The 12,068-nt window shown below is 45.9% G+C and overlaps 1 protein-coding gene across 1 annotated transcript in view; it reads left to right on the top strand.

Moving 5' to 3' along the window:
* Positions 1-5,487: 5,487 nt before the first annotated feature.
* Positions 5,488-12,068, top strand: part of PLS3 (plastin 3) — a 51,408-nt gene continuing 44,827 nt past the window's right edge. Inside the window, exon 1 of the mRNA XM_066182063.1 lies at positions 5,488-5,557. The gene's annotated coding sequence lies outside the window, so the exon portion shown is untranslated. The remainder of the gene's footprint in view (positions 5,558-12,068) is intronic.

Below are 12,068 nucleotides of genomic sequence, written 5' to 3'. Positions count from 1 at the left end.
CCCTGGGCAGCCTGTTTGAGTGTTTTTGGTGAAGATATGAACAAATTAGTAAGTATAAGGAACATAAGAAAAAGTGTTCTTGAACAGCAAGAACACTTCCTCAGTTATCAAGCACAGCCTCCAGCTCTCAGCCTGCAGCAGGAGAATATAATTCATTAGCTGCCATGCATCTCTGTGTACCTCATTCTGACTTGAGCCAAAGAAAGGCAGAGTGGGGAGCAAAATGAAAGCAAGGCCATTGCTGAAAGCCTGACCCTCACGAAGGTCAGCACTGTGCACTCAAGACTCCTACAGGAGGCCCTGTACATGTCCCTGTTCATCCCATCCCAAGCTCTTTATACCATACAGAATTGCCTGCATAAGTAGCTGTCGTGTTTCCTGCTTCTAATCTTGCCCCAGTGCAACACCAACTGCATGAAGTATTGACCCACACCTATCTTGCCAAACCACCAGGCTTTTCCCCTTCAAACCCCTCCTAACAACCTCATTCCAGGGTAATGCTGTCTAGCTCTGAACAGGTTGCCAGGATTTAATAAGAAGAAGCTGCATGCAGAACACCAGACCCTGGTAATAACCACGTTACTGCACACCAGAGTGTCACCTGAGATAAAAAAAAAATGACCAACTGTCAGCTACAGGGCAGAGACTGTATTTTCCACAGTTTGCAGCTAACTCTGCTTGATTCTTCTGCCCAAAACTGCCTGTGTCTGACCTTCTGCACCTCATGTTCTCTGGAAACATGATTTTCATTGTAAACAGTTGCTTGTACCTTAGCTAGGAGAAAGGAAACGTGGATTCAGTAATTTTTTGGGATCTGGTCTTGATGGGTTGATAAATCAAGTAAAGAGAATAGAAAACCATTTTTTTCATTGTCATGCTTTTTTTTTTTGGTTTTTGGTCCACAAGGGTGTAGGAGGGGTGTTCACCCTGTTGATATGAACTGCAAATAAAATCTTAAGTCACCCACTCTCCCATGTGCTTTGAAGGTCAGTGAGTCCTCTACAAACTCAACCCATAAAAAGCCTGTAGTTGAGGGCTGTACAAAGGCATCACATGTGTAACTCTGACTTGCCACTGATGAGTTGGAACTGAAGAGCTCTTGTAATGCTGCATGGGCGATGCCTGAAAAACTCTCCTTGACAAGAAAGAATACAATTTACATTGCAAGATGGAGACAACGTGAGACTTGGGGCAGTTCCTTTGCCAAAGCAAGAGCAAATGAAATAGGAGTCACTGGTGGTTTCACAACACAATCTAGAATCCCATGAGGTGGTGTGTTATCTGGCAGCCAGGACACTGAGAGGGAAGGCTGCCTGCCCACAGCCTGGCAGACTGTTAACTTTGGTGGGTAATCTGCACTCACATGGGGATCCCAGAGACTTCTGTAGACTTTTAATTTGGATTCCCTGCACTGGACAAAGTTGATGGATAAGCTTACTGATACTTATCTCCCAAAAGTTGCTTTTAAGTAAAGAAGTGCACAGAATTATTTGAGTAAATGTTTCTAGTGGGAGGTAAATTCAATTTTCTGTAGTTCAAAATATTATGCAGATTCCCATCTGCTTTCTTGCAATGGAAAAAAAAATAGTTCCAGATTATTAAATCTCTTCACAGTACCACTCGGTTGTTCTGTTTGATTGATGGTGAGTGTTCTTGACATTATTATCCTAGTTCTTATATTCTGTAAATGTTGTGGGTAAGTATTTCTGGAAAACAAAACAAAAGTCTAGTTGAGAACAGATGCCCTAATTCTAATGGAAGAATTTCACACCAGCTCCTTAAAGGCCTCTTTGGAACCCATGTGAACTCCTACAGCATGTTTTGCAGTTTCTCTCTCTTTCTGGCACACTGTGCCTCAGAGACACACGTTTTTAATTGCCCTGTCAATTAAATAGTTTTTTATTGTCCTTTCCTTCTTCCTGATTGTCACCACCCCTCACTTTTGGTGACCTGTGATGATCTTTTTCTGTCTGTGAGGATCTTTATCTTAGGGCAGCTCTGTCTGTGATGATCTTTATCTTAGGGCAGCTATATTAGCCATGGGATATCAGCACTGTTCGATAACCCAGCCAAGAGCAAAGATTTGACTTTTATACAATGGAAAAGCAGTACAGGAGAAGCATTGCTAAGTGACCAGATAAGAAGCTTACATTTCAACAGAGATAGTAAAAATTCATTTCAGTTCTCTAGGCACAGAGTCCCACTAACATTAACCTTGCAGTGGCAAAGTCTCTTAAGGGCCCATTCAGCTTCCACTGAAATCAACAACAGTCATACTGGATGCAGGGCCAACCCTCCATTTGCCTGGTGATTATTATGGCAATCAATTGCATTTATGGAAATCCATATCCTTACAAATTAAAAAAACCCAACAGTCAGTCTCCTTCCATTGTGGATCTGTAGCCAGGGCATTTTCTAACACCTATTAAATACACTGTACACTGCTGAAGAAGAGAATTAATGAAGCACTGTTTAAACAAGTCTTCAAAAAGCATGTACTATTTCCTTTCTCTTAAGTTCCTATGTTCTAGTAGTTTGTGAAGTCAGAATCCTCTGTCTGCATGTTTTCTACAAGAATATTTCACTGTAACCTCATTTAAAAGTCATACTAAATAACACTAGTCCTGTTGGAAGTCAGGTTGGAAATACCTGTCTCCTGTCTGGCCCTAAGTCCTCTGTTCTCATGGCACTGTGTGGAAAGTCCCTCTGGGCAAACAGTGCTCTTTGTAATTTTCTGCATAGAAACCTTTTTGAAAGGGCTTTAAAAATGTCCCAAATACAATTTCAGGAACTGGCAAACATTGATATTCCAGATCTACCCTGTGCTTCAGTCTCTGTTTAAAATCTCCATGGGACATTTCTCAAGGGGACTGGTTTTCCCCTGTGACCTTTGGCAAAATTTCACCTTTCACCAGTTACATCCCCTGTGGATGCAATGAAATAAGAATCCAGCTGCCTGCAGCCAGGTGATCTTGAAAAAGTCTGTCCACTCTTTCGCAAAGCCCTAAAAGGGGAAACCAACATCTGTGTTAGAGTGTTTTTAATCATAAATAATCACCCAAGAATGTGCAGTTGTGTGTTTTCGCAAACACGGTGTTCACTAGTTATGTGCAAATAAAACTCCACTTTTGACTCTTAATCAGAATATGGTAATTAACTGAGTACATAATAAAAATATTAAACTGAGCTTGATGACTATATCAGGGTACTAAGGCATGGTTGTAGTTGAATGAATGGATGTGTCTACTATAGCTCAACTTTCTTTGTGCAAGAAGTTGTGGGGAAATCCTAATAAGGAGGCAACTAGTAAATGTTCAATATGTTTAATACTTTATTCCCTCATTTAGAGAACAAAGAGTTGCCTGTTTCACACTACTGGTTTGGACAAAAGCAGGGCATGGAAATGTGTAATCTGCATTTTCTGAATAGTCAAGATTCACAAAGATGATTTCATGTCTCCTGTTGTTTTATGTTGGCCTGCTGGCAGAGGAGGACAAGAAGTAATCTAATGTATAATATTTTTTTGCTAAAATCCAGAATCAGAATCAGAAATATTCTGATTCTGTTGTGTTGTGCAATGCAGTGTGAAGCATTGTCTAATCTAAACACAGGACTACCACCACAGAGCGTAAAATTGAACTAATCTTTTAAAACAGTCTAAAATTACCACTGCTATCTCCAAGACTCAGCCTAATAAACTGATGAATATGTAAGAGTTTCTGATACCCAATGAGCAATCCAACTGTATAAAAGGCATGAAAGGATGATGGGAAGAGAGTCTGATTCTTCTCAGGAAGCTGCTCTTGCTAATGTGATGAGGAAACTCCCACTGTGAGCCATGTCACTTCCATCATGTGGGACAACTTTATGAGACCATGTCATTTTGTAGCTTTGGAAAAGCACTGCAAAAGGAATTTTCCTGGCAGTTTTGACAACAAAATGTGTTTTACCTTATGTTATAATGATCAGACTGACAGCCTTCCCGTAAATAATTCATAGAAAAATTCATAACATTCATATGCAATTCAGATCCAGAAAAGTGCACCTGTAACATTGCCAACACAGAGAACTAAGTACTCATTGCAATCAGATTCACTGGGCAGTTCCAGTTAAAAATGCCCTACATTTATTCAAGTTTGAAAGAGAAAAGAAAGAATGATCTAATGCTGGTGTGTGCCTTATCTATTAATAGTCTGTTAGGTAACTGTCACATTTTGGCAAGTTTAATTATTCTGACACTGGTGAAAAATAGTTAAACAGCAAAATATGAGATGTGCTTTTACCTTATATGAAAGCTAGCACCTTCCATTAGTGTTCCTGGTTGTTATATGAATTTATTACACTGTGCTGTTCTCACCCCCAGGCATCGGAATATCTCATCTTTCTGGCCTGGAAAGGTTTTTTTGTGTTTAAGTGCATATTTGCTTTTCTATTAAAACCAGAAGAAAACATTAATATCCAAACCCATGTTCTCTCCTGGTGGATGTGCCAGCATCAGCCAGGAGTGTGAAGTTTCCCATTTGGGGAAACAACTTTTCCTTTTTCTGGCCCAGGTCTGAAGTACAGCTCTGGCCCCATCTTCTTCTCTCTGTTCACCTCCTTCCCACAGCAGGTGTTTGCTTTTTCTTTCTCTGTTCAAGGCCTATTTGGATTAATTTCTGTCCTCCACCACTTTTACGCAAAAAGTGTCCCTAAGGCCCTTGATTTCCTGAACCCTTCCAGCAATTTTCGGTGTGAATATCTGTGTAGCAAATGTAGAAATTAGGACAGTTATGAGGTCACCAATCCCAAATTGGACAGCTGGAAGCTGTGTGGAGAAAGGCCACGGCAATGCTCTCTGTCCAGAAGCACAGAATAACCGGGTGCAAGGGATAGGCACCCGCACTCCACTTTCTCCTTGCGGGAGCCAGGTCCTGAGCCTGCCCCTGGCTCTGCTCTCTGGGGGGCTCCTCACCCAGTGCGTCCACCAGCGTCAGCTTTCCCTGGACATCCCCACCATCAACCCGCAGGAAGAGACAAGGGTTATTTGCAAGTGGAGCCCACAGCTCCTCTGTCTGCGTGGCAGGGCTGAGGCAGCCAGGGCTGCCTGTGCATGGGAGACAGGACACAGTCCTGCAGGGGAGGAGGGATGCGAGCACAGAGGGAAGGGATGCCTGCAGAGAAGAAAGGATGCCTGCTCGGAGGAGAGCTGCAGACAAGAGACGAATGAGGGATGCTTGCCGGGCAGGAGCGAGGCATATACGCAGAACTGGGGGATACACGCAGGACGTGAGGACGAACACATGCGGGACGGGACGAGAGCGATGAAGGCAGGGAACAGCGGGAGAAGCCACAGCAGAGCAGCCCGACGGCGGCAGCGAGGAGGACGGGGCGTGCCCCGGCTGCCGGCTGGGCTCTGCCCTGCCCTGAGTGGCTCGGCGGCCGCCCACTGGCAGCGCGGGGCGCGGTGATGTGCGGGCGGGCGGCCCAATGGGGCCGGGGCGGCGGGGCCGGGGCGCGCCGAGCGCGGGCCGCGGGCGGGGCTGGCGCGGCGGGACGGCTCGGAGCGGCACGGACGGTGAGTGCTCCCGGGGCTCCTCCGGCGCGCCTTCAACTCGGGGAAAGTTGCGGGCGCTCTCCGTGCCGCTGGATGTGATGCAGTTCGCATCCCGGCCTCGGCGGTGGCAGCGGGGAGGCGCCGACCGGCCCCGGCGCGGCTCCGCCGGGCCCGGCCCGGCCCTCGCTGCCACCCGGCTCCGCTGCCGACCAGGCGTGTCCCCGGGGTGTCCTGGGGCCGTGGGGCGGGCGCGGAGCCCGGAGCGCGTCGGTGCTGGCGGGACGCGGGAGACGTGTCCGCCGGGCGCGCTCCTGCCGCCGCTCCCAGCTCCCCGCGGCGATGAAAAGGCACTTGTCTGATTCATCCCCATGGAAAACTTCACCCCCGGGCTGAGCCGGGCCCGGCCCAGGGGATGCGCTGCCCGCGGCCGCTGCCGGGGCTCGGCGCTGGGATGGAGCCGCGGCTGCGGCGGGCTCGGGGCTTTGTGCGAGTTGGTAGAAGCAGAACCCGGCCGAGGGGCGGGGAGGTGCCGCTTCCCGCTGTGGGTTCCCGCAGAGCGGCACTGAAAAGGGGTTCGGTTTGTATTTCGTTTTTATCTTTTGTGCAGCGTAGTAGTATTCCCAAAGCAGAGTGTGTGAGGAAATGGGAACGACTTCTCATCTAATTGAAGCGGGGTGAAATAAAGTGAAGTCGTGCGACAGCTGTGTGGGTTTATTTTTATACGTCTCTAATTTGGACTGGGAGAGGAAGTGTCACCCTACTCTCCCTAACAATGGCTTCTTGTTTGGGAGCCTGGGAAGGGAAGGAGAAGAGCAGGGAATTTTTCAGGACTTAAAGCCTCAAACTTCCCTTTGTTGGGCCACCCTGATGCTGTGTGGAAGTCTTGTAATGGGTGACATCAAGTCTCAGTGCTCACAGAGGTAACAACTCTGCAGGCATGACTGTGCTCCAGTTGTAAGTTTTTGTAAGTCGAAATAGTGGTGAAACGTGTGGATGGGAACCGACCTCCAGTTAATGCTTCCTTGGGTCAGGCTGCATGTGCCTGCTCTGTAAGAGCATCCATACCTTCAAGCAGGGCATGTATCACTTGGACTCACTGATTTCTTTTCAGCAGAGCTGCTGGTATAGATCTGAGCAAATGCCGTTGAATCAGCCTTTGAGGTTGTTACTGCTGTTACACAATTCCAGTGGAATGTCAGAGTTGGGCTTCCTGTTTTTGGTCAATCTGTAGAAGCGACTATAAAAGATAATAGATATCTCAAGTAAATTGCTTTTGCATGACAACTTGGAGCCATTGTTCAGCCAGGAACACTTGTGACTTCTCCAGTGAGCTTGGTAACCTGAGAAGCAAAACTCTTAATGCTGGGAGACTTGCTCAGAGTAACTTTAAAGACAGCAGCTGGAACCTGGATATAAAGAGGGAATAGTTACCGAGATCAGCATGTACTAGTGCTGTTCGTAATGATGTATAGAAATTCAATCTGTTTTGGAAAGAAATCTTGTGCAAAGAGGAGCTGCTGGTAGTTTGTGAGTGGAGAGCAGTGATTCAGGGGGATTAGTGGACACAAGGCAAGTCCCCTGGGTGCAGTATTCTGCAGCTGATTCCGCCCTGGGGGTGTTTGATGGCCTTATGTGGGGTGTGTGCACACTTAAAATTTCAGATCTGTTTGTTTACATCTCAATAACACTTGAAAAAAAAATAGGTAATAAAATAATTTGTTAAATGAAACCTTTTCCAAACACTGTTGTTATCATAGCCTGTTAGTCTTGCCAACGGTTTAACAATTTGAGGATGTTGCTTGGTTGAAACCGAGCTCCTTTGAAGGAATTTTTTGCTTGTGAAAGATGAATTAATCATTCTTTGTCTGGGTTAAGAGATCATAATGTGATTATTAAACTGAGTTACTCAGTGCTAGATGTAAAGAATTGTGTTTAACCAGGGTCTTTGTTCTCTTATCAAAGTTAATCTGATGAAGTTTCCCTCTCTCGTAAAATATGCAAACATCTCTCCCAAATTAAGAATGCCCCAAACTCCAGAAACCTATTTACCAGTTTTGGCTAGGTGAGCTTTGCTGTGGACCGGGCTCTGGGGACTGATGTCTTCATTAGATATTTGGATAAATGCAGAGGAAGCCCTTCCCCGGGGGCTCCCTTACTGTCTTCTCTGCTCAGTAAGGTTTCAATTGTTGTGAGATTATGATGGTGAGTGAAGGAATTGCAGCCTCGTTAAATTAGTTTGTGCTGAATCCCCTCACGGCGGGATCTTCTAGTAACTCTTCCCTGTGTTTACTTGGCTTTCTAATGCAGTGACTTAAATGGCTTTGGAGAAGAGGAAATACAACAGTTCTGACTTTATGGAAGCAAAGGAGAGTGCTGCTCAGTGATTGATTGGAAGGGATGTTAGGGACAGTTAATTCAGTAGCTGTGCTTAAGCAGCCTCTGGTGATCTAAGTGATCTGTGTGCCTCGTGAACCACTTTATCTGCACTTTTTGTGTAGTAAAATTGCAAGTGCTCCACTTGGAGCTTCAGTATGGCAGTTGCATTTTTGACAATGTATAACAGTGCATTGGAAGAAGATAAATACTTTTCTTTTACATGATTGGCAGTGAGTTTAGGGAGGGTGTGCCCATCATAGATACTGTAATGCACTTCCTTATCTAAGTAGATGATGTGATCAGTAGCTCATTTCACGCCTGATGTTGTCTTGGTGGTGATATTTTAAGCGGTGGTAATTTATTTGGTGATGTGTCTCAACACACAGATAATGTTCTTGGTAGTCTATTTTACACAGCACTAAATAATAGATGGTGAAACACAAAGGGGTTGTATTTTCAGCAGAGCCAAAGACCAAGTATGTTCTGCTTTATATCAGTATGGGATAGTTCTTGTTTGTGGTTGAGGTTTGTTTGTGTTTTTAAGTCACAATGTTTTGCATCTCTTTGTTTCATAAAACTGAGAAATGAGAGATGTGGATTGGAATACTCTGGTTATATTTGTCCCTCTGTAGATACAGGTCTGTTAGCTTGATTTTCTTGCACATGAATTGCCTGTGGCAGAGGAGGTGATGGCAAAGCAGCATCAAGCCTGCTTGTATTATTCCAGCGCAGGTTTTGTACATATCCATCAGCACCCTGCAAAGCACAGTCCTGGCTCTCTAATGGTGTTCAGAGGGCAACTCTTGACCTGCCACGTTGGGAGGCAGTTTAACCCTGTGCCGGGATGTGCTGATGATCTGATGGCAAAGAGAGCCGAAAGCAGATGTGGGGTAGGAAGGAAAGGAGGGAGATGTAACCAGCTGCTACAGTGTTGCTGTGCCGTTTGCACAGCGTTGGACCAGCGAAATTTATGCGGCTGCTACTTGGTTTTTATGTGTGTACCACCAAGTAGCACTAAGCAGCAAAAAAACCAGTTATGGTTTAAGTTGGTGTATGTTCAGGCTTTGAATATTACTCTGCCTGCCTCCCCATATATTTGAGCAGTAATTCAGCATGCAAAAAGCAAATTCTCATCTCTCCAGGCCTGCTGTTTAAACAGGTGACTGACAAGCTATCAACCTGCCTGGTGCAATAACACTTATTAATTTTTAACTTTCTTGTCAAATTGGAAATAGCCACAACATGATATGTTAATATTTATTAACCAATTACTGGTCTTTACATGCTCATCACTTTTTCGACTGAGTACTAGTGTGCATTTAGTAATCTGTGTATCTTTTTGGACATTGAGCTCATGAAATAATTAGAGTTGCTAATTACATCGAAAAAGCCAAACATGTATCCAGAAACCCTACCAGCAGATTTATGAAAGGTGGATATTGAACTTTAAAAGTTTGCCAAATAGCCTTAATGCATACACAAAGCAAAGCATTCCTCAATATCTTTTCTTTTCAAGCATATAACAAAACTGAGATCAGCTCTTGTAATGAGGGTGATGCAAGGTTGAATTAAACCAGTGTTTGTTGGGTTACTGTAATAAATGTCACAGCATCACCTATCCCTGGCCCCCAAGCCCCTTGATAAGCATCTGTTGATATCTTTGCGCATACATTCCTGTTGGCACTTTGGGAATTGGATTATTGCACAAGCAGCAGTGGTTGTTTTTGTGGTGGGTAATGCCTTGGCAGAGCTCTGCCCGCAGCACTGCTGGTAGGAGAGGAAATGAAAGGACTGTTGCCCCTGTGACCATCCCAGAGAGTTGCTCGGGCTCTTATGCAGAATCAGCTGTCCCTGCTTGCACCGTTAAAGCTCTTTTCTAACCCAGAAGTACCTGCTGCTCTTGTTGCTGCTGGGTAAGTAGGTGGAAAGTGTGAAAGCTGAAGGCAACTGAGCAATGGTCCAACATCTGGACCATGGTGCTGTGGCTGTGAGAAATGATGCTCAGGCAGCATCCTGGAGGTCCTCTGAGCAGCAGCAGCTCAGCTGACAGTGACTGGGGTGCTGTAATCACTTTCAGCCATGTGACTGCTGGTCATGAATGAACTACTGTTGTGTCCCCTGCTCCGTACACAGGGGTTTGGGTGTTCCTGTGGGTGTACTGGGTCTCTTGGATTTATTGAATTAAAAATAGGTATCTCCAGTGTGGTCTGTGCTGGGAGTAAGTATGAGGTGGATGGTGTTTAGACACGGCAGCATTAGTTCAGCTTCAGTCTTAGCAGCTGCCTACTTTGTGCTCTTCAATGCTGAGGTTGTAGGTGGTGGGTCAAGCCTGTCCTGTCCTTGCTAATGTTTCCTGCCCTGGATATCCTTCCTGCTTCTAGGTCAAGTTTCTCTTAAGTGGAGACTTGGATAGCACCTTTCCATGTGTTGTGAGATCCACTTGGAACACTGCAGAATGGTCTGTGAAAAGTCTTCTGGTTTGTGCAAATACTTCCAATGTGAAGGGCTGAAGGTGTAGATTTCCTCTGCTTTACCTGGGTGGCATGACCACACTGAGCCATCAGCATGGGGACAGGGGATCCTGGCTGTCAGACATCATCCTTCCTCATCTTACTGTGCTGCAGCCCCCAGTCCACCCCATCTCCACTGACAAATGGCACTGGCATATCTGGGGTGGATGTGCTGGTACACTGGGGACATGCTGCCTGGGGAGGGTGATGCAGGCCCAGTCTTTCAGCTGTTGATTGAAGAGATGATTTGATTATAACCAAAGATGGGACTTATGTGTTTGTGGCTGCAGAGCCCAGTCGGGGCAGCAGCTGAATTTGAGATTTCAGGTGTTTGGTGTGTTCCTGTGTGATCTTGCCAGCCATGCAAAGAGCAACCTGTACCAGCTAAACAAGAAAATGTGGTTAATTGATGGAGCTGAAGAGAGAAGACCCCCTCTAATAGGGTTGGAGAGTGGGGTGGGAGAAGACATGCACACCTACACTCTGCTGGTGCCATGCTGTTTGATCTGGGGGTGGTGGCATTTGAGTTGATAGAGCTCTTCCCTGTGGTGGGCACAGCTGACATCAGTGCTGACCACGACTGACATCAGTGCTGACCAGCAGCTGCCCTGTCATCAGGACCGTTTGCTTGGCTGCTCTACCTTCTCCCAGCAGTTCTGTTCCCATCAGGGGTGTGGACTTCCCTGGGCAGGGTGCTGAGGTGTGGTGGCCAGCCAGTCCACTCAGTTACTGTGGCATCCACTGGTCTCCTGGGTATCTATAATATGTTGGCTTTTTTTGGTAATAGACAAAAAATGCCAAGCATGGATAAGCAAGTCCTGTCTGGCTTGTTTGAAAAAATTATATCACATGTGCTCCTCTAACAGCTAGTGTTTCCTGTCTGGGTTTGTGGGTTCATGCCTGGGCTACTTAAAGCTAGTTTTGCACTGGGTTTGTGAGTGACATGATGATGAAAAGGGGGCTTCCATGCCCCCAGGAGAGCTGCTATCAGCAGAGATAGAGCTATCCAGAGTCATTCTTTCCCTTTTGTTTGTTTTGCCAGCTGATTCCTGTTAGTTTGTCTCTTTCAGCAGCTGAGCCATGAGGGTGACCACTGCCCATGAAGTGCAGCATCCTTGGCAGGTGGGCTGCTTGCCTTAGGTCCCCTTCCTTATTTCTCCCTGTGCTGGCTTGTCTGCCCACTCCAACACCCTGTGCTGCTGGGCAATGTGCACTTTCCTGGGGGCAAATTGACTCCTACAACATCCAGGCTGTCCCCATTGGCTGTGGTGGCCTGTGCACTACTAACATTTGGGAATTAATGTGGAAGAAATAAAGTAATGATTGATTTGACATGCATCTGAGGATGAGGGGAGCAGGATCACTGTCTGAAATGGGAAGTTCTGGTTAGGATTGCTGCCGATTGCTCATGTCAATCCGTATGGGCCATATGCTTCTAACCAGTCTCCTTGTCTCATTTCCTTCTCTGAAATGCTTACAGCTGTTTTTCCTGCTGCTTCAGTAGGTTTTTTGTTCCTGTAAAAAGAGTGACAGCTCACAGATGCTTCTGGGAGTCCCCACTGAATAGCTGGGAAGAGAGACTATTACTGTGATCTTCAAGAGAAGATAAAGTGTAGTGTCTCTGTGGGAGGCCTAATTACTGATGT

This window comes from Chamaea fasciata, unplaced genomic scaffold (assembly GCF_029207755.1).
Source record: "Chamaea fasciata isolate MVZ Bird 193981 ecotype frontalis unplaced genomic scaffold, bChaFas1.0.hap1 SCAF_4, whole genome shotgun sequence".
In the NCBI taxonomy this organism is placed as follows: domain Eukaryota; kingdom Metazoa; phylum Chordata; class Aves; order Passeriformes; family Sylviidae; genus Chamaea; species Chamaea fasciata.
The sequence above is the reverse complement of the archived record's forward strand: the minus strand, read 5'-3'. Positions and strand labels throughout refer to the sequence as shown.